This window comes from Acomys russatus, chromosome 17 (assembly GCF_903995435.1).
Source record: "Acomys russatus chromosome 17, mAcoRus1.1, whole genome shotgun sequence".
Taxonomy (NCBI): domain Eukaryota; kingdom Metazoa; phylum Chordata; class Mammalia; order Rodentia; family Muridae; genus Acomys; species Acomys russatus.
Genome location: NC_067153.1, coordinates 47194380 through 47213113, shown reverse-complemented (window position 1 = coordinate 47213113; position 18734 = coordinate 47194380).

Genomic DNA, 18734 nt, shown 5'->3' with positions numbered 1-18734 from the left:
AATTTTAAGGCCAGTGGAGGAAGGGCAAGGGTAGCTCTTGAAGTCTCCAGAACCCAGACCTGCCTGACCAGTTCCTTCTGAGAATCTCTGCCTCCTGCCCTTTCCAACTGAAAGGTCATTTCTTGATTCCAAGTTGGAGCTGGCTGGCCTTCAGCAGGGAAGTGTCAGCAACACAGAAATTCACTCAACACCCAGGCTTGCTCCCAAAGGCCACAGACAGAGGATTGCTAACAAGCATGCCTTGTGGCCTCTTTGAGGCACTCTGCATAAATCAACTCCATTTGACCTCTCCATAACTTCACCGGTAAGGAAACCAAGGCAGAGAGTGGCTAGCAACGGACTCAACGTCACACAGCTTGTGACTAGGGTGTGGGCCCCATTCCCAGCTGTGAACCACTGCACAGCCACCACTGAACACAAAACAGACATTATCCTCCAAGCTTCAATTGCCTTATGAGGCCTGTGAGAGAGATGAGAAGATGGGGACCCCAAGACATGACTTAGGGAGAGCCAGTCCCCCAAGCTTGCTTACAGGAACCCAAAAACCTAGACAGAGTGGGCTGCCGGAAGTTCCAAACAGTAGCCCAGACCAAAACCTGTCCCTACCCACAGCCTCTGGATACACGTGGGGTATCTCCCGAAAGCATCACATTTAACCAAATAGTGTGTGTGTGGGGGGGGATTTTAAAGAGTCAGCATGAGAGATGAAAATCTTCTCATTTCTATCCCCTGGCCTAACGTCTGTGACATGGGGTAGAGGGGCATGAAAAATGATGAAGGCATGAAAAAGGAAAAGAGCCCTCACCCATGAGCCGGCTTGAAGCTTCTACCCAGATGAGAAGCAGAATTCTGGCACATTTGCCACCCGCTCCAGGTCTTTCTTCATCCCCAGCTCTTAAACTGAGATTTTCTAGGACTTTCACCAGAAACCCTGTTGACAGTGAAACACATCCCCATATCCTTGCACAACCTTAGTGGTTCTTGATTTAACCTTATCAGAATATCACCCTCCTCCACAGCCGCCCCATAATTTTACCTAGCAAAGGATGAGAGGAAAGAAGAGAGATTCTTAGAGACCTTCTGAGATGTAACTTGAAAGCCACTAAAATGGCATATATAGCTAATGCCAAGCTATGTATTGCCTCTCTCTTGAGAAACTCATGCCTGGATATATCTTAATTCTTTCCTTGCACGTCTCACTTTCTTCTAACCCCATTGGGTAAAATTTATGTTAAAAATGTCTTTTAGAGGACAGTCTTGGTGGTACATGACCTCAATCCCAACATTCAGACAGCAAAAGACAGGAGGATCTCTGGTGACTTCAAGGCCAGCCTAACTTATATAGCAAGTTCCAGGACAGTAGGGATACACAGAGAGACCCTGTTTCAAAACAACAAAAGTCATTTAGGGCCTGGAGAGATGGCTCAGCGGTTAAGAACACTGCTCTTGCCCAGGACTCAAGTGCAGTTCCCAAAATCCACACCAGGTAGCTCACAACCATTTGAACCCCAGCTCCAGGGATCTGACACCTTCTTATGGTCACTACAGGAACCTGTACTCATGTGCATACACACACACACACACACACACAACACACACAATTCAAAATAAAACCTTTTTCCTCCTTTTGGAAAAGTCCTTGTACTATTTTTAGATTTATTTATCTTATTTTACATGTACGGGTGTTTTGCCTGCACGTGCCCATTGAGGTCAGAGAAGGGTGTTGGATCCCCTGTAACTAGAGCAACAGGTGGTCGTGAGTCACTATTTGGGTGCCGGATTCAGGTCCTCTGCAAGAGCAATAAGTGCTGTTAAAGGCTGTGCCATCTCTCCAGCCCTTAGAAGTCCTTTTAATAAACCTCGACTCTTCAATGCAAAGCCTCCTCTTGTGTGTTGATTTTCTTTTGTGTTGGTTTTCTTTTCTTTCTTTCTACTTTTAATTAAACTTCAACCCTGTTTCACACTGCCTAGGCCTGAAATTCCACTTTAAGTGGAAGCCATGGATCTTGGGTTTGTGTGAGGTGAGGTCCATGGGAACCTTCTCCCACTATTGAGGGTGAAAATATGGAAGTGAGTATGTCTGCCTCTCTCATCACAGGTATCTGGGAGGGCACGCAGCTGCTGGAGGGCTTCCAAGATCTGCAACTTTTACCAGCCTGCTCCCACAAAGGCAGATGTCAAGTCTGGCTTTCTGTTTACCAGCACTCGGACTTATGGCACCCCTGCCTCAGCTTCCTTATCTGTAGAACGGGGCAGGGCCACTACCATCTCAGGAGGCTGGTTGGAGTGAGGAATGAGGCAATGAGCTTGCAGGGATGCTTTGACCTCTGCTAGGGAGGGCCAGGCTGGGGAGGAACAATAGGCAGATGTGGAGGCTACACAAGGAAAGTGGCTGGCTCAAAATCCGCTAATCAGGCTAGGTGCAGTGGTTCGTTTGTTTGTTTGTTTGTTTGTTTTGTGTGTGTGTGTATGTTTTGGTTTTGGTTTTTCGAGACAGGGTTTCTCTGAGTAGCCTTGGCTGTCCTGGACTCATTTTGTAGACCAGGTTGGCCTCAAACTCACAGCAATCCGCCTGCCTCTGCCTCCCGAGTGCTGGGAGCTGGGGTGTGCGCCACCACACCCGGCTCCATTTTTGTAATGCCAGCATCTGGAAGGTTGAGGAAGGATCATCTTGAGTTTAAAGCCAGCCTGGCGTGGTGGCGCACGCCTTTAATCCCAGCACTCGGGAGGCAGAGACAGGCGGATCGCTGTGAGTTCGAGGCCAGCCTGGTCTACAAAGTGAGTCCAGGATGGCCAAGGCTACACAGAGAAACCCTGTCTCGAAAAACAAAAACAAACAAACAAACAAACAAACAAAAAAAGAGTAAAGCCAGCCTGGTAATCAGTGAGACCCATCTCCAAACAAAACAAAGTAATCAAGGTCTCCTAAAATTCCCTTGAAGTTTTATCTGTGTCATGTGACCAGTGCCTCAATTTCCCTATCAGTGAGAAGAGGGAGGTTCGGGAAATGGGATACAATGCATTTCTAGTGTGGTAAGAGTCCAAGGTCAGGCTGGAGAGATGGCTCAGAGGTTAAGAGCCCCGTCTGCTCTTCGGAAGGTCTTGAGTTCAATTCCCAGCAACCACATGGTGGCTCACAACCACCTGTAATGAGATCTGGTACCTTTTTGTGGTGGGCAGGCACACATGTGGGCAGAATGCTGTATAAATAATAAATAAATTTTTTTTTTAAAAAAAGAAGAGTCTAAGGTCAGGTACCACTAGGTGACAGCTCTTGGTTACCTTATTTGTATTTTAATTATTATTAGAGACTGGGTCTCACACATCCAGGCTGGCTTCAGACTCACTACATGATGACCAAGGATGGATTTTTGTTTGTTTGTTTGTTTTTTGTTTTGAGTCAGGGTTTCTCTGGGTAGCCTTTGATTTCCTGGATTCACTTTGTAGACCAGGCTGGCCTTGAACTGACAGTGACCCACCTCCCTGAGTACTGGGGTTAAAGCGTGAGCCACCATGCCTGATGCCTGGCTCGAGGATGGCTTCCTGTCCTCACTTTGATAACTTCTGGGATTATAGCCTCCACACATCTGGGTTAGGTGTCTCAGGGAAACGAACCCAGGACTTTGTGCATGCCAGGCAGGGATTCTACTAACTTAGCTATATCCCTAGCCCTGCTACGTCCTCTTTAGCCGAGACCACCTCTATGCCTATCATTGACGGGGTACCCCAAACCTGCACTCTTAGATACCAGGGCATCACAGGGGTATTAGCCAGGGAAGCCCCCAACATTACACAGCTCTTTACTGTGAGCTGATCCAAGCACATAGCTGGGGCACACACATCTCAACCTCTCCTGGACCACCCAGCAACTTAGGAGCCACACCCCACCTGCTTATCTCCCACCCATCTTCCTGCTCAACTGCAGGCTCCTCCGGGAAAGTCCTCATATCCCCAGGCTTCCATCAAGGAGAGCTAGCCGATTCTGGGATCCTGAGACCTGGGAACAGGCAAGAAAGGAGGCTGATCCCACCTCCGGGTGCAGCTGGGGTCAGATTCCTGTCTCCTGTCCCCTCCCCCATCCAGGCGCTGACTCTGGGAAGGGTTCGGCGGGGCATTCCACAAGGAACTCACAAACAGATTCTGAAACCACAGAAGTCAACCAGGGCTGGCCACTTTCCAAACTGTTAAGTTGAACTAAGTTCTCTCACCTGGACTCAAGTTCGACCTGACTCTCGCTGACAGCGCGCGCACTAGAACATGCTGAGCAGAACCTGTCTGCCGCCTGGGACCTCCCAGACCCTTTCCCCTAGGCCAGCCAAAAGAACGAAAGAATTCCACCCCTCCCCCCAATGGCCTCCGCAGTTTCCTCAGCCGGGGCCCCGGGCTGCCAGTCACACTGACTGCACCTCCCTCCTAAGAATTCTCGAATTCTCAGGAGGCCTTTGCCAGGTTTGGGAAAGCGAAAGAAGCCCGTGGCCGCCCGCCCAGCCTAAGTGGGGACTTCCGAGACCGGCGGTCTATAAATCCTGGGAGTTGCACCCAGTGTGACAAGGCGACTGGACAGACCCCAGCCTCAGGCCCCAAGTGCATCCTCAGCACCCGTCCGGGCCCCAGTGTTTCCACTGGTGAAGCGAGAATGATGCCACTATGATGAGCTCAGGTTTAGTGCGAGAGAGGCCAGTGGCAGGTGCTGACCCCAAAGAGGACCCAATTCATGTCGGAAGGAGTACAGAGGACACAGAGAGCAGAGTAGGGGTGAGGGTGGGAAGTAGAAAGACACCCAAGGGAAGGTGGGGTGGGAAGAGGCTGGGGGCCAAGCGTATAGGAGCCAATCCTTTCCCCCCCACCCCCAAGCAGGTCCCCCAGGGGAACTCACCGGATCACTGAACACCTCACCTGGCCTCTGCAACTCCAGCCGCTCACCTGGCTCGCTTACTGGCAGGCCCCTCCCCTGCTGGCCCCGCCTAACGTCCAATAGCTCACAGCTTGGAGCTGTGGGTCGGAGCAGGGCAGGTGGTTCTGGCTCTAGACTGGAGGGAGCTGACGGAACAGTGAACCTGAGGGACACTAGCCCTGTGTCACCTCCACACCCGCTGCCAGCCCGCATATTTACCTGCATTCAGTATGTGCCTGGTGAGATGGGGAGTCCCAGGGCTGACTTGGGCTGCAAGTACAGGTAAGGAACTCTCCGAAGTCTCCCTCTGGCCTCTTTGCGTCGCTGTCCAGGCCCTTCTGAGACTCCAGCCCTCCTTCGTCACTGCAGGAAGCCAGGGCTGGAGACTCAGAGACACTCCCACACCCCTGTGACATGCCTCCAGGCACCAGGGAGGCCTTGATGTCCTAGGAAAAGCAGACTAGAGGTGGAGGCAGGAAGGTGACTTTACCAGAACGCATACTTCTGCCTCCAGGGTGTCTCTTCCTCCGCTTCCTGACGTCATGCAAGGCCTGAACCTTTTTCCACCTATACTTCATCTCCCGCGTCCACTGGCTGTCCACTTGCTGGTAACCCCCACCTCGCACCCCAGCCCGAAGCTTGGGCTCCTAGCTGTCTGCCAGATACCCAGTCTCTGGAGGGACACACAAGCTCTCCACCACCTCCTCATCTCATTCTTTCCAGTGGTGGGGCTCCGAACCCTTGAGTGCTTCTTACATACTATGTGTGGCCCACTCTCAGTCCCCGATAGCTCCTTCAATGGTCCCATCACTTTCCAATGGGTCAAGTTTGCGATTCCCTGGCTCCTGTCCTCGCAGGCCCATCTGTCCCCACACAAGGCCAGACTCTCACACCAAGATTCTCCTCCACTGCTCAAGCTGCCTAGCGTGGACGGAGGGGGACATGGTCCTGGGGAAAGTTTGTAGAGCAGCTAAGACACTGCACTATTGACACCACCCACCTCTTGAGGGTGTTGTGACTTCAGGGGATTATCAGTAGAAGCTACCACATCCAGCTTCTGGCAATAACTGGGCCTCAGCCAAGTAGCACAGGCCACCTGGGAGGGCAGGCTCCTCCAGTGGTTCTGTTGGACCTTGCTGGAGGGAGGAGAAAGGAAAATATGGTTTGCTACATCTACCGACCCACCCTAGTCCAAAAGGCTTGGCTCACTGCCAGTGCTAGGGAGAGTCAAAACATCCTCCCTCTTTTTTTCTGAGCCCATAGCGGAAGCCCCTATAACAGAAGACAGCTTGTGGGGCATGATGGCGCACACCTTTAATCCCAGCACTTGGGAGGCAGAGGCAAGTGGATCTCTGTGAGTTCGAGGCCAGCCTGGTCTACAAAGTGAGTTCAAGACAGCCAAGGCTAACACAGAGAGACCTTGTCTTGAGAAGAGGGAAAGAAAAAAAAAAAAAAAACAAGACAGAAGGCAGCTTAACAACCATGCAAGATTATTTCAGGTAAGGTTTTTGTTGTTGTTGTTGTTTTGTTTTTTGATTTTTTCAAGACAGGATTTCACTGTGTAATCCTGACTATCCTGGAACTGTCTCTATAGACCAGGCTGGCCTTGAACTGCCTCTGCCTCCCAAGTGGTTGGCTTCATATAAGATACTAGTAATATTGTTTAATTTATTTCGGTTTTGTGTGTATGGGTGCTTTGCTTTCATGTATATCTGTGTACCACATGCATGCAGTGCCCATGGAGGTCAGAAGAGGGCATCAGATGCCCTGGAAGTGGAGTTACAGAGGGCTGTGAGCCGCCATGTAGATGCTGGGGACTGGATCTAGACCGCGCTGCATGAGCAGCCAGTGTTCCTAACCACTGGGCCATCTCTCCTGTCTCATCTCATGCAAGTTTTACAGGACACAGGGAGCTTCACAAGGAAAGGAAGGCCCAGAGAAAACAGGTGCTTTGAGTACTTTCACGCCAGGCTCTGAGGAGGGGGAGCAGTCAGGGAGGAACATGACAGGAGGGCAAAGGATCATGGCCTAACGGTAATGAACTGGGGGACAGTCAACCCCTCCTTTGTGTCCCCACATCTCTTCCTCAGAGTGTAATGAGGCACCTCTCATCGGTTCTTGTGACCTGGTCAGGAGAGAAAGGAAAGGGAGAGATGAAAGCTTTGTATTGGTTCCTCGTCTTGTTGCCCTGGCAAAATATCTGTGACAGAAACAGCTTAAGGAAAAAAGCATTCATTTTGGTTCAGAGTTTGAGGAAAAAGCACGTCAGCGGCAAAGAGAGATATGCTGGTGCTCGCCTCACCTCTTTGTGTGTGTGTGTGTGTGTGTGTGTGTGTGCGCGCGCATGCAGGCACCCTCAGAGGCCAGAAGAAGTCGATGGATCCCTGGAAGCTGCAGTTGCAGACACCATGGACCACCCAACCTTGGTGCTGGGAATCAAACTCAGATCCTCTGCAAGAGCAGGAAGCTCGTCTGTTGGCAGAGCTATCTCTCCTGTTCCTTGCTTTCTTCCCTTTGGGACCCCAGCCCATGGGACTGTGACACCCACATTCAAGGTTGGGGGCTCCCTCCTCAGTCAAACCTCTCTGGAAGCACCCCTACAACCACGCCCAGAAATGTCTCCTAGGTTAGATCTTAACCCCTCAAACTACTATATCTCCTTCTGGCACTAGTTTTCCCAAGTGCTGTGTTTGGGGCTGTGTGTTCTGAACCCACATCACGAGCCCTCTGGTGGGGTCCACTATACTGGGATCTAGGCTTGGGATGAAGTGGAGTTGGCAAGGGCTTGAGTCTGTGGTTAACATTGCACGTTCCCTGGGTCAAACCTGCCCTGAGGCCTCTCTTAATTTAGCTACATACACCAAAAACATATAGCATATATGATTGTTCGAACTTGAGTTTTCCTCCCACCCTATTCCCCATCCTAAGAGAGGGTCCTGGACCTACTTTGTAGACCAGGCTGGCCTCGAACTCAGAGATCCACCTACCTCTGCCTCCCAACTGCTGGGATTAAAGGTATGTGCCACCACTCCTGGCTTGAGATTGAGTTTTCTATGCCACTTGATTCATAGCCTCTTTTTTTTTTTTTTTTTTTTTAAAGATTTATTTATTTATTTACTATGTATACAAGTGTTCTGTCTGCATGCACACCTGCAGACCAGAAGAGGGCACCAGATCTCATTATAGATGGTTGTGAGGCACCATTTGATGTGGTTGTTGGGAATTGAACTCAGGACCTCTGCAACAGCAGTCAGTGCTCTTACTCTCTGAGCCATCTCTCCAATCCAATTCATAGCATCTTGATGGGGAAAAAAAGCCTTTTTTTTTTTTTAATTTTCCTGTCAGCACCAGGGATTGAACCTGATGTCTTGCACATACTGAGAAAGCAATACTACTATTGCTCCAGTTTTTTATCCAAGCTCCCAAATTGTTGACATTTGACAATACTATCAGTATAGAAAAAAAAAAAATTTACCCCAGGGGAGGCCTCAGTTCAGCTGAGTCTAAGCTACACTGTACTAGTCAGGGTTCTCTAGAGGAACAGAATGTATGTATTTAGAATGGCTCACAGGCTGTGGGCCAGTTTGTCTAACCATGGCTGTCTGTCTATCAACAGATGGTCTAGTAGTCCAGTAGTTGTCCAGCCCATGAGGCCAAATGTTTTAGGTGGTCTTCAGTACATGCTGGGATCCCAAAGAAGCTCTAGTGCCAGCAAGAGCAAGCAGGCAGAGAGAGCAATCTTCCTTATTCCTCGTCCTTTGTATATCCTGCTATCAGGAGTTGTGGCCCACGTTAAAGGTAGATTTTCCTACCTCAAAAGATCTGTATTAAAAGTGGGTCTTCCAGCCGGGCATGGTGGCGCACGCCTTTAATCCCAGCACTCAGGAGGCAGAGGCAGGCGGATCACTGTGAGTTCAAGGCCAGCCTGGTCTACAAAGTGAGTCCAGGATGGCCAAGGCTACACAGAGAAACTCTGTCTTGAAAAACAAAAAAACAAAAAACAACAACAAAAAAAGTGGGTCTTCCCACTTCAAATGATTTAATAAAAAAAAAAAAAAAATCCCCGGGGCTGGAGAGATGGCTCAGGAGTTAACAGCACTAGCTGCTCATCGAGAGGACTGGGGTTCAGGGGCTGGAGAGATGCCTAGGAGGTTAAGAACACTGACTGTTCTTCCAGAGGTCCTAAATTCAATTCCCAGCAACCGCATGGTAGCTCACAACTATCTATAATGTGATCTGATGCTCTCTTCTGGCATGCAGGTGTATAATAATAAAATCTTTTTTAAAAAGGACCTGAGTTCAATTCCCAGCACGCACATGGCAGCTCACACCTGTCTGTAACTCCAGTTCCTGGGTTTCTGACACTCTCACACAGACATACATGCAGGCAAATCACCAATAAATATAAAATAAACATTAATTTAAAAAAATCGGTCACAGGTGTGCCCAGGTTTTAGTTAATTCAAGATGCAGTCAGGTTGTCTACCAAGACACACACATACACACAGAGAGAGAGAGAGAGAGAGACAGAGGAGAGAGAGAGAGAGACAGAGGAGAGAGAGAGACAGGGGAGAGAAAGAGAGAGACAGGAGAGAAAGAGAGAGAGAGAGAGAGAGATGGGGGTGGGTCATGGCAATAAGACTGGTTTTGCAGAAGATAACCACGAAATCATTGTGTGTTAACAGGAAGGGCAACAGTGTTCTGCCCTAAGCAGAGGCCAGTGTGAGACCATTTGCTCACTGCTCCTGCACATAGTAGGACTGCCTCTGCACAACAGAGCAGTGGGGCAATTTCCTCCCACATTCCCTCAGTGGGCTCACAGCTACTTCCTTCTGTGCGGACTATTTGCAATCATCTTAGGGTGTGGACCTGTCAACCAACGCAACGCAGCCTGGATACGATGCTTTAACATCGTCCTCTGCTTGTTTGTTTGTTTGTTTTGGGTGTGCTACAGTGGCACACGTGTGCCAGGGTGTGTGTGTAGCGGTCAGAAGACAACCTTTAAGAGTTATTTCTCTACTTTTACCATGTAAACCTACACACACACACACACACACACACACCCAACAGTCTAGAGTGACTGCATGGATTGACGCAAAAGGGCAGAGGACACAAGAGGAACTGCACACCAGGCACCCTTCTAGTTGTTTCTTCTGCAGTTAACAGCAGAAGGTCGCCTTTCCCGTCTGTTTCAGAAACACTTACTTTGCATTTCAAAGGCTGTGCAATAAAAAGCGAAGGACGATAATGGGAAATAAAGAGCTACCACCGAATGGTGTTTCTACTGGCTTTATTAAATTTGTTCTTACAGATGTTTATGAAGTCGGAGGCCCCCTTTCTTTCCCAAGCAGTAACTTCTAAGTTAGTGAGCATGCCTGGGTGGAGTGCAGGAGACCGGAGGAAGAAAGAGAGGAAGAAAGATCCAGCCACCAGCTGATTTCCTGTTTGTGTTCCACCCCACCCCCACTCCCCCAGTGGCTCAACTAGCCAGCCTGCAGATCTTCCAGGAAACCTGCATTTCCGTGCTGCTGACGCATGGGGACGGGCAGGCAGAAAGGAATCTGGGTGTCCTGCAGCCTCTCCCTCTGCTGACCAGGCCACTGTAACCCACCGGTTACTGGCCTGCTTTCTGCCGGTAGCCCAGTGCAGAGGTGGTGCCAGGCTCCTGTTTCAGAGTAGAGGCAGTGCTTACGTCACACAGAGGAACCCTGGTGCGGTTTTTCTACAGCGTTCTATGGGACCCTATGGCCCAGTGTGGAAACCCTTTACATTCTCAGCTGAGGGGCCCCTGCTCTGGATGCCCTGCTGACTGGGGAAAAAAAAAATCCCCACAAAGCCAACAGTACCTGAAAGGGAATAAGTGGCTGTTCTGGGACCAGATGTCAGCAACGCCAATGTGGTATGGTTGTGTGAAGTTCTTACACTACACTAAGAGAACAAAGAAAGTCCTAAGTCAACACACTTTCACACACAATGGTGGGAGCTTCAGGTAGGCGAGTTCCACAAAGGCGGCTGAGTAACCATTGCTGCCGACTTCAGAGGCTGTCTGATGACATTGTTTGCTTTTGGGCCCAGGGGAGGAAAAGGGTCTGTTAGCACAGTCCAAGGTTTCGTCCGATAGTCCTCAGGACACAGAAGAGGGCAATGAATAGCTTACCAAGCGGTTAGAGACACCACTAGAGAATCGATCCGCAACATTCCAACCTCACTCCAGAGACTGCGCCTTGCAGGTGCAGCGTCTTCTCAGGAACTTCAGTTCTTACTTGTTGGACGGAGGCGTGGCCACTGGTGTCCTAGGCTGGCACCTCAGCTCTTCAAACGCCCACCTGTGTTATCAAAGAATTGCCACCTCAGAGGCCTCTGTCTTACTTAGGTTTCTGTTGCTGCAATAAACGCCATGACCGAAGGGGTTATTTCGGCTCACATATCCTGATCACAAGTCTATCAGGGAAGTCAGAGCAGGAACTCAAGGTAGGAACCCAGAGGCAGGGGCCGACGCAGGAAATCACAGAGAAAGCTGCTTACCAGCTTGTTGCTCATAGCTTGCTCAGTTTGCTTTCTTACAGCACTCAGGACTGCCTGTCCATAGATGGCACCACCCACAGTCCTCCAGGCCCTCGCACCATAATCACCAAGCAAGAAAATGTCCCACAGGCTTGCCTATAGTTCAATCTAATGGGGATGTTTTCCCAACTGAGGTTCTCTCTACCCAGATAACACTAGTTTGTGTCAAGTTGACATCCTCATGGATGGAAAGTGGCCTAACGAATAGTTAACCCAGGCCCCTTTGCCCTCAGGGAATGGAGAGAGTGACAGGCCCCACCACAGTGGATGAGGGAGCTAACTCAGACCGGAACTCAGATCTGGTTAACAGTCTGGTGGCCTTTGCACTATTGTGTGGCCAGACTTTCTTCCCCCCACCCTCCCATCTCTTGAATCTGTCTTCTCAGTTAATGTGTAGGGGCCTATCTTTATGGAAGATGTCACTTGAAGTTTACATAGAGTTTCTAGGCAGGCTTACCTAAAGCTTTGTTGTGCACCCGAGATTGAGTTAATTATCACGAGAAAACTCCATCAGATGGTGCTGGGCTTAAATATACCTAAAATAAACTACTCAAGGTGAGACTCTCAAAGTTTGAACCAACAGCGGCTACTGAGTTGCTCTGAACCAAACTGCCTTCTTGCCTCTCACAGACGGTTACTGTGCTGGCCACGGTGTATGCAATGAGACCCCTGCACTGAGGACACGGGGATGTGTGTGCACAGTGGTCGCAGGTTAAGGACCTGGGATCATATGCATAGTATGGCTGCTGTGGCTGTTGATTTTGGCTCAGTGCAACATGTGTCTCCTGTAAGGTAGACTCCCTATTGAGTGGGTGTTCCTTGGGGTGGAGTCTCCCGCGAGGTGGAGTCTCCTGTGGGGTGGAGTCTCCCATGAGTGGAGTCTCCCATGGGGTGGAGTCTCCTGTGGGATGGAGTCTCCCATGGGTGGAGTCTCCCATGGGGTGGAGTATCCATGAGGTGGAGTTTGCCATGGGGTGGAGTCTCCTGTGGGGTAGAGTTTCCTATGAGGTGGAGTCTCCTGTGAGTAGAGTCTCCTGTGGGTGGAGTCTTCTGTGAGGTAGAGTCTCCAAAGGGGTGGGAGTATCCCGTGAGGTGGAGTCTCCTGTGGGTTGCTGCAATAGTCACTGCTTTGCCCTTCAGCCCGTTCTGCTGTGTGGTTTTGGACACTGGAAACTAAGCTTGAGTGTGGCTCCCGACTCCTGACAACTTGGAAAGCTCCTCCCATCAGGCTACCAGCATTGCTTCATCAACCGCTGCTCAAGTGGCTCACAGTAAGAGCCCTCCCTCCCTGAGCTGTATTCCCATTTGCCCTCATTCCCACCAAACACAGGCTGAGGGAGGAGAGTCCCAGAGATTCTTTTTCTGTTTTGTTTTTGTCTTCTTGTTTTCTGTTTTTAGTTTTTCGAGACAGGGTTTCTCTGTATAGCCTCTTTGGCTGGCCTGGACTCACTTTGTAGACTAGGCTGTCCTCGAGCTCACAGAGATCTGCTGGTCTGCCTCCCTGAGTGCTGGGATTATATGCATGTACCACCCACCATGACAGGCTGATACTTTACATTAAAAAAACAAAAACAAAGGCTGTTGTGATGGTGCACGCCTTTAATCCCAGCACTCGGGAGGCAGAGGCAGGCAGATTGCTGTGAGTTCGAGGTCAGCCTGGTCTACAAAGTGAGTCTAGGATAGTCAAGGCTACACAAAGAAACCCTGTCTCGAAAAACCAAAAACCAACCAACCAAACAACTAAACAAACAAAAACCAAAACATCAAAAAACCAAAAAACCAAAAACAAAACCAATTTTTTATTGATTCTTTGTGAGTTTCACACCATGCACCGCAGTCTCACTCATCTCCCCGTCCCCTCACATCCATCCTTCACTCTTGCCACCTTCTCACAAAACAAAACACCCAAACCAACCAACCAACCAACCAACCAACCAACCACAACAACAACAAAGCCAAATCATAGAAAACATCTCCTCATGGAAGCTGTAGTATGTAACAGTGTATCCTATGGAACACTCTTTTGTCCACACATCTGCACTTGCAAATGGACATTGCAATGAGTCATTGGGCTGGTTCAAGGTCTCTGGCTTCTGTGATTCCACCAGTGTTGGTTCCTTACCAGGACTCCTCCCAGTTATCTCGTTGTTGCCCTGTGTCATGGAAATCCCGAAGCTGTGGAACAGCAGAATTGGCCCTTTCATGCATCCTAACCATCCATGGATGATACAGATTTTGGAGTGGGCCAATTCAGAGCCCTGGATCTGGGCTTGGGTGGTAGATAAGCTGGTCAGCCTGCCAGCTCTCTCTTATCCGCATCAGCAGGGTGAGCTCTCCAGCACCCAATGCCACCATCCGCAGGAAGCAGGGTCAGCTCTCCTGCTCTCATGCCCTTAGGGGCAGCTCGTCTGCATCCACACCTCCAAAGCCAGCTCCATTGTGCTGCTCAGTCAAGGTTTGGGGCCCATTCTCTCATGTGTTACAGCCTGTGATGGACTGGGCCAGCTCTCCTGCTCTCATTCCCCTGGGGCTGGCTCATTGGTGCCTTTGTTATTAGGGCCAGCTCCACTGTATTGCATAGGCGAGGTACAGGGCCCACTCTCCCCAGTGCTACAGCCAGTGAGAGGGCAGGGTTAACTCTCCCTCTCTCAGGACCCTAAGGTCAGCTCTCTTGGCTAATGCAGGTGAGGGTGTCACTCCTTCCCTCACACCGCCTCATGCCAGGTAAGTGGGGGAGCCATCTGTTCTGTGCTGTGGCCCTTGGCTCACCTCTGGCCCTCACCACCAGGGTCAGCTCTGCTATGCTGTCCAGATGAGGTGAAGGGCCTGCTCTCCTGAGTACTGCAGCTGGTGAAGGACAGCGGAGCTCATGACCCTGTGGGCAGATTTCCTGACAGCCAGAGGTGGTGAGGGGCTGGGGGTGGTGGTGGTGTGTATCACCTCTGTGTCACAGCAGACTAGTGGCAAGGTCAGCTCTCCCACATTCATTCCCTAGGGTCCATCTCACCCACACCCCTGCCAGCAGGACCAGCTTCGCCCACCCGTGCTGCTGGGGTGAGGTATAGGGCCTGCTCTCCCAAGTACTGCTGCCAATGAAAGGTGGAGCCAGCTTTCCAAAGCATCCAGCGAGGGGTGGGGCCAGTTATGCACAACCCCTGGACATCCACATGGTCTCCAACAGCTGTCCCACTAAGGACATCCCCAAGTTCTCTAGTTACCAGTAATATGAGCCACGGACATCCACATCCGCTGCTGTGTAGCCACAGATTCAGACACAGCCCCTGGGACCTCACCCTGGTGGAGGGGCTGGCCACTCACAGCAGGCTACTCCTCTCCACCCTTGAGTCTCCAGTTCCATCTCTCCTCATAATGCTCACACTGCTCCACTTCTCTTTCTCTCCCATCTGACCACCACATGCTCACACACTGTGGCAGCTCCCGATGCAGGCTGGCCAAGCAGCTGGCAGGCCCCTGGACAACATCCTCCATTTGTGCAATGTGGCATGCTGGCAAGCAGGAGTCTATGACCCACCGAGGATGGGTCTGTGGGTGGCATAGTGGTCCACAGGGCTCTGTCTTCCTCCATCTGTGCTGTGCTGCCTGGATTTGATTTGATTGTTATAAGTCCTGGGTATAACACAGCTTTGGCCATCAAGCCAGGCATCAAGCTAGGATGAACAAAGGCCTGCCATCTGCTCTGCCCCTAAAAACACCACCACCACCACCACCACCACCACCATCAAGGAGTCTCTTGTCCATTTACAGGCGGACATACTTTACATATTAATGGCCTCGTACAGCTGGCTAGAGCTCGCTTGCCCTCTCCACAAACACATCCATCAATGAAGGGAATAGGTCCTGGGAGGCAAAGCCAGTGACTTAGTATTTAATCTTTATCATCTGCAGGTCAAAGTCCACTAAGGACCCATCTGTGGCTGCATGTGGTCTTTTGCTCGGCGCCCTTTCGTGTGGCTTTATAACCCTACAGCCCTACTCCACATGCGAGTCACAGGCACAGACATGCGGAGGAAAGTCACCGGAACAAAATGTATTTGCAAAGATCCTTGCTTCAAATGGAGAAACTGAGGCTGTTTGGCCTGCCTGATAGATCACAGCTAACGTCATCAATTCATGCTAGTGGTACTGACTGTCCTCGGGAGGGCTATGGGGGACAGGTGAACACAGTGTGGTATTCCTCCGTCAGCTTTCTTCCTATCTGGAGACCTCGCTAGCCTCTGGAGTCCTGGAGAGATTCATGTGTACTTAGGTCACACCGAGTGCTATTCCTAAATGACAGCAGTCCCTCTCCAACACTCTGGCTCAGCACCTTCCCTCAGCTTTATGCAAACCCCATGCAAGCCGCACATCCGCAGCCCCCCCCTACCGCCCCCTGGGACCTGCTGGTCCCAGCAGCTGGGGAGAGACAGCCCAAGTAGTTTCCCACCTGATAACTCAATGCTACAGGTCCAGAAGGCTTCCTCGTCTAATCCTGAGAGCTCACTGGTCAGAGTCAGTCCCATTAGCTGCTCAACACAAGGAGTCCGTGGGGACATGGACAGAGTCCGGAAACGAACATCGTGGCCACTGGGAGATAGCGTGTGACTTTTGGAGGTTTATGGTCAGTGGATGTGTCTAAGTATCTGTGTAGGCTCCTCTACCTAGGACCCTATGACCTCAAGGCATCACCAATTGGCCAGTGCACACTTGTGGAGCTCAGAGATCAAGGTCTTCTGCTAGAATATGTGCCTCTTCTCTTGGTCTTTAGTACCTAGGCTTGCAAAGGTCACATTCCATGTTCTCTATGGGAGGAGATGAAGAGTTGCCAAGTCTGTTTCGCCCTCTTACATGTCTTCAAGGCCAACCCCAAGCTTTAGTATTGTATGAACTTCCTGTGTCTTTATTAGATTTATGTGTGTGTTTTGTCTGCGCCACCTGTATGCCTGGTGCTGGTGGAGGTCAGGAGGGGGTGTCAGATCCATCCCCTGGACCTGGAGTTGCAGATTAGGAGCCACTGAGGACTGATCCCAGGTCCTCTACCAGAGCGACAGATGCTCTTAACTGCTGGATCTCTCCAGCCCCTTGAATTCATTTTATTTTCTAGGCTGAGTTATATTCCAGCACTTACAAAAGCTTCATTTATTTAAAAACTGTTTGTTTCATGACTGTTCTATTGCTGTGATGAGACGCCATGACTATGGCGATTTATGGAAGGAAGCATTCCGTTGAAGGTAGGCTTACAGTTTCAGAGGGTTAGTACACAGACATCATGGCGAGGAGCCTGGAGGAAGGTAGGCAGGCATGGTGCTGGAACAGTAGCTAAGGGCATACATCCTGCTCTTCAGACAGGAGATAGAAAGCTAGTCTGTCCCTTGTGTGGGCTTTTGAAACCTCGAAGCCCACCCCAGTGACACACCTCCCCCAACAAGGCCACACCCCCTAATCCTTCCAAACTATTCCACCAACTGAGGACAAATTTTCAAATATATGAGCCTCTGGGTGCTGTTCTCATTCAAACCACTACACTGTATGACAGGTCAGGCATAGTGGCCCAGGCCGTTAACCTCAGCATACGGGAAGCAGGTGGATCTTTGTGAGCTGGAGGTCAGAACCTGGTCTACACAGTCTGTTTGAGACCAGCCGGGGTGTATAATGAGACCCTGTCTATAAATAAATAAATAATAAATAAATAAATAAATAAATAAATAAATAATGCAATGTGATAGAATATATATCATTAAAACTTACCATCACAAGCCTGTGTATGGAGATGGGGAGTGTGTGTGTGTGCTAACATTGCTAACATGACCATTTTAAAGCATACAGTTCAGAGCAGGTGCATATCACAGCTCTCTGGAGACTGAGGTAGGAAAACAGGGGTATGTATTCAGTCTGGGGAACGTTGTCAATCCAGAGTGTAGCTTAGCTGTGCTAAATATATTCACAGTGTTAGCTGTGTGTGATGGTCTAGCCTGGATTACACAGAGAGACCTGAGAGGGGCTACTGCTGCTATGTGCACTTCTATCTCGTGGGGTCTCTGCTGTCTGTCTGTCTGTCTGTCTGTCTCCCTCTCCCTCTTCAAACAAATGTCTCTCAGAAAGGAGTAGGCAAGGTCACTGAGAGACCCATACCAACCCGTATGTGGCAGGTCATGCCACGTGAGGGTGAGGTTATAGCACCAGAAATGCGCTCCCCTCCTTCAGTCCTCTCTCTTTCCCTCTCACCCTTCTTCCTTCACCACTTGGTCATAGCTAAGACCTTATTATACTCCATCTATGGCCCCTTGGTGCTTGCAGCCTGTGGTCTGTAGCAAATAGAAGAACGATCAGGGCGGTGGTGGCGCACGCCTTTAGTTCCAGCACTCAGGAGGCAGAGGCAGGCAGATCGCTGTGAGTTCGAGGCCAGCCTGGTCTACAGAGCAAGTTCCAGGATATCCAGAGCTACACAGAGAAAGCCTGTCTCAAAACAAAACAAAAAGCTCCTAGATAGATGGATGGATGGGTGGATAGATAGAGATAGATAGATAGATAGATAGATAGATAGATAGATAGATAGATAGATAGGAAAAAATGAATACTTGTTGATCCAGTGCCCTAGTCTCTATCCCTTTTGTGGCTTCCAAGCTGCCTGAAGTCCAGGGCCTGACAAACGTAGGCAGAGCCTGGAGCAGCACTTTCCTGAATCTGTGATCAGATATTGGTGCCCAGAAGCAATGGGGGGTGCTCTGAGAAGTCACAGACCCTCTCTATACCTACCTCTGTGCCAGGGGGAGGACCAGGAGGCCACCCTTTCTGGGGCTGTGTGTACAACAGGTTGTGAACGTGAACTGTGAGTATTCAAGCATGTACGTGTGTGAAGAAGCATGTATTTGCACATGTGTATATGAACATGTGAGTGGGGATGTGTGTGAGGGACAGCATGTATGAAGGGTGCTGAGACTTCAGCCAATGTCCTAGTGTCACTGGAGATAGGACAGGAAGCTTCCAGCAGCAGAAAGAGCCCTGGAGCTGCAGGAAGCAGGCAGCCAGGTCCCTGGGAAGTGTCAAAAGTTTTGAGAGTTAGGGAGGGCCCCGGTTCTTCCCTCTCCCTTGCTGTGGGGCAGGCACAGGGGAACCTGGGAACTCCAAGAGCTGAGGCTTTAGCCAGGTAGACAGACTGTTGGAAAGAGCACCGAGGGGTACAATCCTGTGCCATGAGAGGCCTGGTGGGCGGCCAGCACACCTCTCTGAGTGGAATGACCTTCACTAGCAAGCCACCAAAGTGGCTTTTCTCCCAAAG